Source organism: Gracilinanus agilis, chromosome 1 (genome assembly GCF_016433145.1).
Source record: "Gracilinanus agilis isolate LMUSP501 chromosome 1, AgileGrace, whole genome shotgun sequence".
Taxonomy (NCBI): Eukaryota; Metazoa; Chordata; class Mammalia; order Didelphimorphia; family Didelphidae; genus Gracilinanus; species Gracilinanus agilis.
Window position 1 is genome coordinate 664847656 of NC_058130.1, and position 9223 is coordinate 664856878.

The following is a 9223-nucleotide window of genomic DNA, read 5'->3' on the forward strand; positions in this document are numbered from 1 at the left end:
ATGATTCTCAGAGAAGACAGTAGGGAATAAGATAAAGGGCCTGAATAGAAGGGTTCAGTTTGAGAAGAGCAAACTTTTCCTTTGTGAGTGAAATAAAGAAGGAATCAGTGGGGCCAGTGGTGATGCTGAGGTATAGTACTGCAGAAAGGAGGAAACTCACAATAGATGATCATCCAGCTTCCTCTTGAACACATCCATTGTTGAGGAATTCACATCACAGTGAGTTCACTTCGTTTTAAGGCAGAACAAATAGAAAGTTCATCCTCATATTCTGACTTTTTATAGCAGTCATTCATTTGGCCTAGGTTCGCCCTCTACAAGCGAACACAATAAATTTAATCTATTTTTATATAAACTCCTTCAAAAATTAGAAAACTGTGATAATGTCTTCCAAACCTCCTCCACTCGAGTCTTTCTCCAAACTGTCCCAGTTCTTTCAACTACAGCAAAGGTTCTAATTCTCTCAATATCCTAGTAATACTCTTCAGGTCTCAGTGTAGGCTGTCAAAGTCCTTCCTAAAATATGGAATCCAAAAATTAGAATAACACTCAGGAACACCGAATTTCACTGATTTCCTGTAAGCAATTTAATCAATACCCAACTGTGCAAAGCTTTAAGTTCCTTATACTTTAGCACTTGAAAAAGAGTTAGCAGGTCTAGAGGAATACTGCAATATCAGATGGATTATTCCTCAAAGAGAATCTGCTTTCTGACTATCTTTTCCTGGCTCTTCTTCAGGGTCCTTCATATAGAGTCACTGACTCAATTCCTCTTCCCCAAGAGTGGGAGCCTGCAGTGGATGGAAACTGGTTTTGATAGAATTGCCACTGATGATCCTTGCACCATCTGCAGTCTATGCAGTCTGACAGATGGCTCACCCAGAAAAATCAACTCTGCCCTCAATGTCAGTGTCCCCATCACCATCATGATAAGGAGAAGACAGAAGAAAGGAACAGTTCTGGGAGTGGGTAAAAAAAGTAGGAGGCAGACAGCCGTGGGTGAGCGAGCTATCAAGGCACTTCTCCTCTCCATGTGACACAGATGTAGCCAGCAGAAAAGAGCAGATGGGAATGTCACCACAAGAGTAAGCAGGAATATGCTCTTAAAATAGGTGCTTTAATGCAATAAATGGGTCCAAAGTTCTAGGCACATAGGTGTGCTCACTATCAACCCTAGCCAAAATTCTCATTGCAGGTCACCAGATGGCTTGGTGACATTTCATTACTATCTCATTGGCCCAATTAGAATAACTGATACTTCTAATTATGCCTAGTAACATGAAGATCTAAAAAAAATTCCACAAATGAATTTACAAGAGTTTTTTAGTAATTCATGACCATCCTTCCTAAATCTGCATGCATAAACACAAATTAGTGGGCTAAAATAGGAGAATCTTTGGGTCATTAAATTAGAGCTTGAAGAGACCTTAGAGGTCATAAAATACAAAACATTCACTTTACAGATGAAGCAACCAAGACACAGAGAAATAAAATGACATGTCTGAAGTTATACAACTAGTTATCTACATGGGACAAAGCTAGAATTGTAACCCAGAAGTTCTGATTTTGAAGCCTGCCCTCTTTTTACTGTACCTTACAGAGACCTGGACTATAATCTAATGACTGTTTACCTAAGAAACCTCTCTAAGGGTAATCTGGAAACTGGAATAATTGTTTGAGTGAGAATTTTCTTGTGTGCCTTATTATTTTGTTCAGTCTCTTTTAGTCATGCCTGACTCTTCATGGCCACGTTTGGGATTTTCCTGGCAAAGATACTGGAATAGTTTGCCATTGATTTCTCCAGCTTATTTTAAAAATGAGGAACTGAGGCAATTAGGATTAAGTGACTTGCCCAGGGTCAGACAACTAATAAGAATCCACAACCAGATTTGAACTCAGGAAGACAAGTCTTCCTCACTTCAAATTCTATTCACAGAGCTACTAAAATTAACGTATTCAAAATTAAATAAAAACACTACAATTAAATTGTATGTTTTTTAAAAAGATATTCAGAAGCACTTTATCTTAGAGTCATTGTGATACACATCAGTTCTCATTCTTCTACAGATTTTCAAAATGGCTAGTCAACCAACTAGCAACAACTGAGATGTTTACTGTATAGTGCTCTGTATCACTGTGCTGGGCATAGCTTTAGCCAAAAGCAGAACTTTAAGCTCTTACTTGCTTTAATGACAAAACCCAGTTACATTATGGTTACCTACATATCCAAGTATTCTAATTTGTAGGCTGTTTCCCCAAGTTCATTGGCAGTCGTCTCAAAATGTAGGCATACCATTCAAAAGCAACACAGCACCCAGAACTGTAGGAACTAACAGGGAGAATGAACTAGGAGTAGAAATCCTAGCTCTATCATTAGTTTTGGGACTTGTGACAAAGTGTGACCTTTGTGTCTATAAATGTGTAAAGTACTTTGCAAATCTTAAAGTGATATATAATGATATCTATTATTAAAAGAGGAGAATTCCCCTCTTAGCTCTTCTTATGACTCTGAAGACTTTGCTATCATTTTTCACCTGCCTTTTTTACCCTAAGACTTTCCCTAGCACCTAGCATCTTCCTATTCTATGGCCTTAACATCCTGAAACATCCCTTTATCCTTGGACACTTACCTTGGAATAGGCTTCTTCCCCTTCCCTAGGGCTTCTCATTCTAGACCTCTCTCTATTCCTCAGGCTTTCTCACCCTGGTACATCCCTCTACCCATGTGATACCCTTTCCCCATGATCAATGAGTTCCTCCACAGAACTCCATTTGGCAAAAGGGTCCGGGCAGGCCATCCCTCTTTCTTTTTATCCACTATGTTTAGCTTAGAACATTTAATAAATGGCTGGTCGCTTGCCGGTCTGCCTGACTCACCTATCTCACAAGGTTGTCGTGAGGATTGATTAAGGACAGAGAGTACCCTGACAAAAATGAAAAACAAATACCTAAGGAGAGTAGCTTAGAAGATAATTTATTGTAAGAGGACTTGCATTCAAATATCTGCTACTTACAATTCTGTGTAAAACCATACAGTAAGAAGGAGAGAGTAGTTGGAAGGGGCTAAATCTAAAACCCCATCTAATGATAAAGCCTATGATTCTAAATTTAAGGAATTATAATCATATTGAATATTTTATTTATATATACACATATATAATATATATCATGATATATGTGTGTATATATGTATATGTATGTATGTGTATACATATATATATATCATGATATATATATTATATATGTGTATATACACATATATCATAATCATATTGAATCCTTATACATGTTTACCCCAAAGCTGCTGATTACTGTGTCTTCTTTGGGAAATCACGGCCATGAAAAGCAGGTCAGGCGAAGTCAACTATTCTGAGCATAAACTACCTCATTTTCACTCACAGTCAAGGCCAGTGATGGGAAAATCTTTTCACAGCCCCTTCCCTATCATTCTCCAGGCTAATGTTGAGTACTGTGAAAGTAGGTGTGGGGCAAAGACAGAAGTTGACTTGTGGACCCCACTAGACCAAATACTGGGTGAAATTTATCTTTAGAGTCTCCTACCTGCAGCATCTTCCTGAGACCTAGACAATTTTTCAAAATTAAAATTACCCCACAAACAAAATTCCCAACTCCTCTGTGAACTGTCCTTCCAATCCTTCTGGAAAGCAACTTATAATTGTACTAAGAAAATGGCTAAGATGCCCATGCTCTTTGATTTAGGTATCTCACTATTGTGTCCATATCCCAAAGAAGTCAAAAGCACAGAGGTCTCACACACATAAAAATTTTCATGCCAGGGCTTTTTGTAGTAAATGGTAGTCATTTTTATTAAAATTTTGTAGTAAATAATTAGAAATAAAGAAGCCTGCAGAAAGGGAAAGCAAACTATGTTACATAGTTACATTTTTTTTTATCCTGGGACTCCATTCTAGGAGCATAGGGCCACAACCAGTAAGCAATGGGACACACAGTCGCTCAGGGTCACCCAGCTGGGAAGTGTCTGAGCCCGAACTTGAACCCAGGACCTTTCGTCTCTAGGCCTGTCTCTCAATCCACTGAGCTAGCCCAGCTGCCCCCACTTTAGGTTGCAGTTTCTTTAGCAGATGTAGTTTTTTACAGGGTGGGGTTGCTAGCCCCACACCCAACCCTCCTCCTTTTTTCATCCGGGCTAGGGACCGTCCTTGGCCCAGGAGTGGTAAGGGTGGGCAGTAGGGGTCAAGTGACTTGCCCAAGGTCACACAGCTAGAAGTGTCCGAGGCCGGACTTGAACCTAGGACCTCCAGTCTCTAGGCCTGGCTCTCAATCCACTGAGCCACTCAGCTGCCCCCACATAGTTACATAATGTAACATTACTAAGTCATGAAAATGAATGAACATGAAGAATTCAGAAAAGCAAAGGAAAGCTTACATTAATTAAGTGAAGTAAACAGAAGCAGGAAAACAACATAATACAATGAATACAACAAAATCAATTGAAAAAAAACAAAAAGAACCTTTGATACACTTTAGTTACAAAGACCAAGCTTGGGCTAAAGAAGTCAAATCAAGAAGTCAACAGTATTAAGTACCTACTATGTAACAAGTGCATTTCAAAGAAAATATAGTTCTATTCCTTTAGAAATATGGAAAATTATGAGTATGAAATGTTGCATATACTGTCACACAATATTAATATATTAGTTTTGTTTATTTTCCTTCTGTTTCATTTTATTATTTTTTTGTTATAAGGAATGTCTTTCGAGATAGTATAGAGGGAGGTGACATATTTGGAAATGAAGATAATATAAAAACAAAAGATATTTTTTTAAATTACCACTTCCATTCTCTGGAAGCTTCGTCGTCATATATTGAAGCATATGATAAAACAACTCATGTCAAAATATGAATGACAAATAATAGATTAATATGATATCTTCATAGATAGTGCTTACCTTTTTGAAGAAAAGAAAAACATAAGTAAAGGTAATGCTTTAAACCAAAGTAATGAATTTGCAAAGGAAGAATTTCAGACACTGTGGCAGGATAGTAAGGGAGATATTTTGAATGCTATGTGAGGATGAGGAAGGAAAAAGATTCCTAGAATTTTTCAAATCACACCAAGTAAACAACTTCTCCTACTATGCCAAAAGGAAACACTACCTTGGCTATTACTAGTCCCTAAAGCAGCCAAGCCTAAAAAACCATACTATTCCTCCTTTCTTTTCCACACCCTCTACCCCAAACCCAACCCCAGATCTACATATGGGACTCACAGGCAAGAATCTCCAGCCACTTGCATAAGTCAACCCTATCAAAAGAAAGATATCAAGAAGAATCTTGGCCCACCTCTTCTGGTTATTAGAAAATACAATAGCTAAGAGATCAAAGGAACAGCTGCTTCTTCAAAAGAAACACGTGCACAGAGACATACAAACACCAAACTATGGCCTGTTCCTTTCAGTCTTATAATGAAGTAACAAATGCTTGTAGACATGCAGGAGAAATAATTTGAAGATACTAACTTAAAAACAGATCATACTTGGCAACCATACTAGATATAATCCGGAGAGCAGGATGTATCACAGTGAAACACACTGCTTTTGAGTTCAGAGAATACAGGGTTGAATCTTTGATCTTAAATGCAGGCTAGAAATAAATGCAGCACTCCATAGAACATGAATGCACTTTAAGAGAAAACTTTAACAGAAGTGCATGGTAGAAGGCTCTTTTTTAATTAAATAGCTAATCATTTTTCCTGAACCTAGTCAACTTAATCAATGATATTTATTATTACCCATATGATTCTGGCGAATTCACTTAACCTCTCCAAGTCTCTTTCCTTATTCACAAAATGAGAGGGGTTGTACTAGATGACCCTTAAAGCCCCTTCTATGATTATACTCTAATCACTTTTTCCTGAATTCCAAACAAACCTGTCAGCCTCATCTTTCTTCTCATCTTCCAGGAATGGGCTGTCCCGGGAAAGACAAGTTTTAATTTCCCTGAAGTTTGGGGATCTTCAATTGGTAAACTGTTATTAGGAGATTAGGCTATTGATAAAGACCCAAATTAAATCAGGCACTAGCTTCCAATAAATATCTGAGAGATCACAAATTGGGATCTATAAAAGAAGTTTTAAAACATGCCAGTCAATTTATATCTACTGGTTGAGGACCTTTGACCTAAGCAAACCAGTTAGCCAGACCACAGAGGAACAAATATACTTGGGAGCATTGCTTCATTCACAGATTCTTTCCTAGAATTCTGAAATTCCTTGTTTGCCCCTGCTCTTTTCAGATCCAAAATGTTACATTCAACTGACACAACAGTGGACTTCATTAAAGTATTAGAGTAGTCCCCTGATTTGGTGAATAGTGCCCATATTAAACTGAACTGACATAAATTGAAAGGTTAATAAGAGAAGTTCTCATTGAAAGAACTAATTCACAAAAACATTAGTTCCCCAAGTGCTGAACAACCCCTGAAGGCAGCTAAGGTCCACTTCCTCCTGAGCTCATTTCAGATCTCCCAATCATTGGTGGAAGTAAGATCAGTGGACATTAAGTAGATTCAACAAGGTGTAACATAAACAAAAATTAGATCATCAATCAAAGCAATAATGAGAGGACAAACTTACACAGTGCTTTACAATCTCTAAAAGCCTATACAGCCATTTTCTCAATTTGAACTCTAAAACAACCCGTTGACTGGTATTATTGCCATTTTCCAGATGAAGAAACAGCAGAAGAGATAGTTCAAGGGTAACAGAGCTAATAAGAGTAAGAGCTTGGAGTTGAATTCAAATATAATATTCTTTTCTTTACGTCAGATTATTCATTACACCAGCATTTTGGGCGCAATCTGTTATTCTGAATCCTGTTATTTCTCTTTTGGAAACTCTTTTGAATTTGTTCCATACATTCTTGTCCACCAGCCATATAGTCTAAGCTTTCATTGCCCCAAACCTAAATTATTGCTACTTCCTCCAAGATGCTGTCTCAACCTCCAGTCATCTTTTTGCAATTGAACTAAATTAATTTTAAATTTAGCAAGCATTTATGAAGTGTCCAAATTGTGCCAGGCTCTGTGTTAGGCCCTAGGGCTAGAAACAAAACTGTCCCTTTTTCCTCAAAGTACTTTTATTATTTTGGTCTCTCTCCTTATTGGTAGACTTTCAATGATGAAAGGATTTATAATTAAGAAGGAATTTAGATACTATTCAGTATTCTAAAAATAAGGAAATTCACTACTACCTAGCATGGCATGTTCCAATTCTTCCACTTATTAAGGTCTTATACTCTAGTCAGATCCACCTTTCCACTGGATTTAGATTTTAGATTAATAAACATTTATTAATCCTCACTATGTGCTACGAATTATGCCAAGTACCTTGCAAAAATTATCCTATTTGATTTTCACAACAACTCTACAAGGTAAGTGATATTATTATCCCCATTTTACAGATAATGAGGGATAGGATTTAAATCTACTTAAGTTTTGCCTGATTGGAAAATCATTGTGCTACATAGCTGCATTTGCTAATAAACAGCAGCACAACCAAATTGCGGGGGAGGCAGAGCAGAGCAGTGTTGGCAAAGAGACATGGCACCCATGCAGAGCCAGCACTCATGAACTGCTTGGTTCCCCCTCTTCCCAGAACCTAAGGGCAATTTTTGCATGCCCCATCCCTTTGTCTAGCCATCCAAAGCACAGGCAGCTTGAATTTGCCCTATGGGCACTGGAACTTGTAAAAGTTCCCCAATGCTGGCCTAGGTGCTTGTGTTTAAGGTAAAAATCAAAAGACCTAGAAAGATGATATTAAGATACATAAGAAAAAGAGAATGAACCAGGGAACTGATAAAAAAAGAAAATAATGTTAACTGCCTGAAATTTGAGCCAAATTGAATAAACTAATTTTTTATTTAGCCATATCCCCAGCCAAATTTTAAGAAAATACTTCATAAACCAGGAATAAACCTATATATTTTAATAGACAACTAAACTAAGAAAAATATTTTTAAAAAAAGGTCATGTGAGTGGTGGACAAAGCAATGGAGACAGGGGAACAAGAAGCAGAGGATCTGCTATAACTTAGTTATATTTAAGCAGGGCACATCTTCTCAGATCCAAGGAAGTAGTTCAGCCAGGACATTCTAACAAAGATTACCAATCATGATACAAGAACCAAAGGGTTCCTGGCCAGTAGGAATATGGGTAATGTAATTGCTAGTACCAGGCAATAGAAATGTCTAAAGTGGAAACCAATGATAAGATTACTAGCTATAGAGTTCAAAGGTCCAAGGCAATAATGTAGAAGAAATTAAGTCAAAACCAAGTCAGTAAACAGAAAGCAGACTCAACAAATCAGGTTTGATACCTGGTGAGCAATATGCTGTTAAACTAGACTGGGAAAATTCCAAACTGCACTACTTAAAGGGTATGTAAATTTAAGCAAGACATTCAGCCTGGACCCACACACCAGCTTCTCCTGAATCCATTGAAGTTGGAAAAATGTCTCCCTTAATTTCCATAGCAACTCTACCTGGTGGCAAACAGTACCGAACTTTCATAGGAAAACCAATCATAGCATAGAGTATTTCTATATTAAGAGAAGATAATGATAGGTAGCTTAGAAAAACAAAGCAACCCCCCCCAACACAAACACAGCTTAAATTAAAACTTTTTTGATAATCTCAGGATCAAAAGCCAACTTAAGAGTATAGAGTTGGCCCATTATGTAAAGAGCTGATTGACCTGGAAAACTGATTGAAGAGAAATAATTTAAGAATAATTAGACTACCTAAAATCCATGATGAAAGAAAAAAAAGGCCTAGACATCATACTTCAAGAAATTTTAAAAGAAATTGCCACAACCAGAAAGCACAATAGAGATTAAAAGAATTCACCAATTACATCTTGAGAGATTTCTCAAAATGAAAACTCCCAGGAATATTGTAGCTAAATTCCAAAGCTCTCAGGTCAAGGAGAAAATATTATAAGCAAAGACACAATTCATAATCACACAAGATTTATCATTTGCCACTACAAAGGTGTGGAGTATTTAGAATATAACATTCTGGAAGGCAAAGGAGCTGGGATTACAACCAAGAATAATCTACACAATGAAACTGAGTATAATCCTCAAGTTTTAAAGAAATTTAAAGAAATAGAGATCTTTTCCAGCATTCCTGATTAAAGGCCAGAACTGAATAGAAAATTTGACATTCAAACAAAGTCTGGAGAG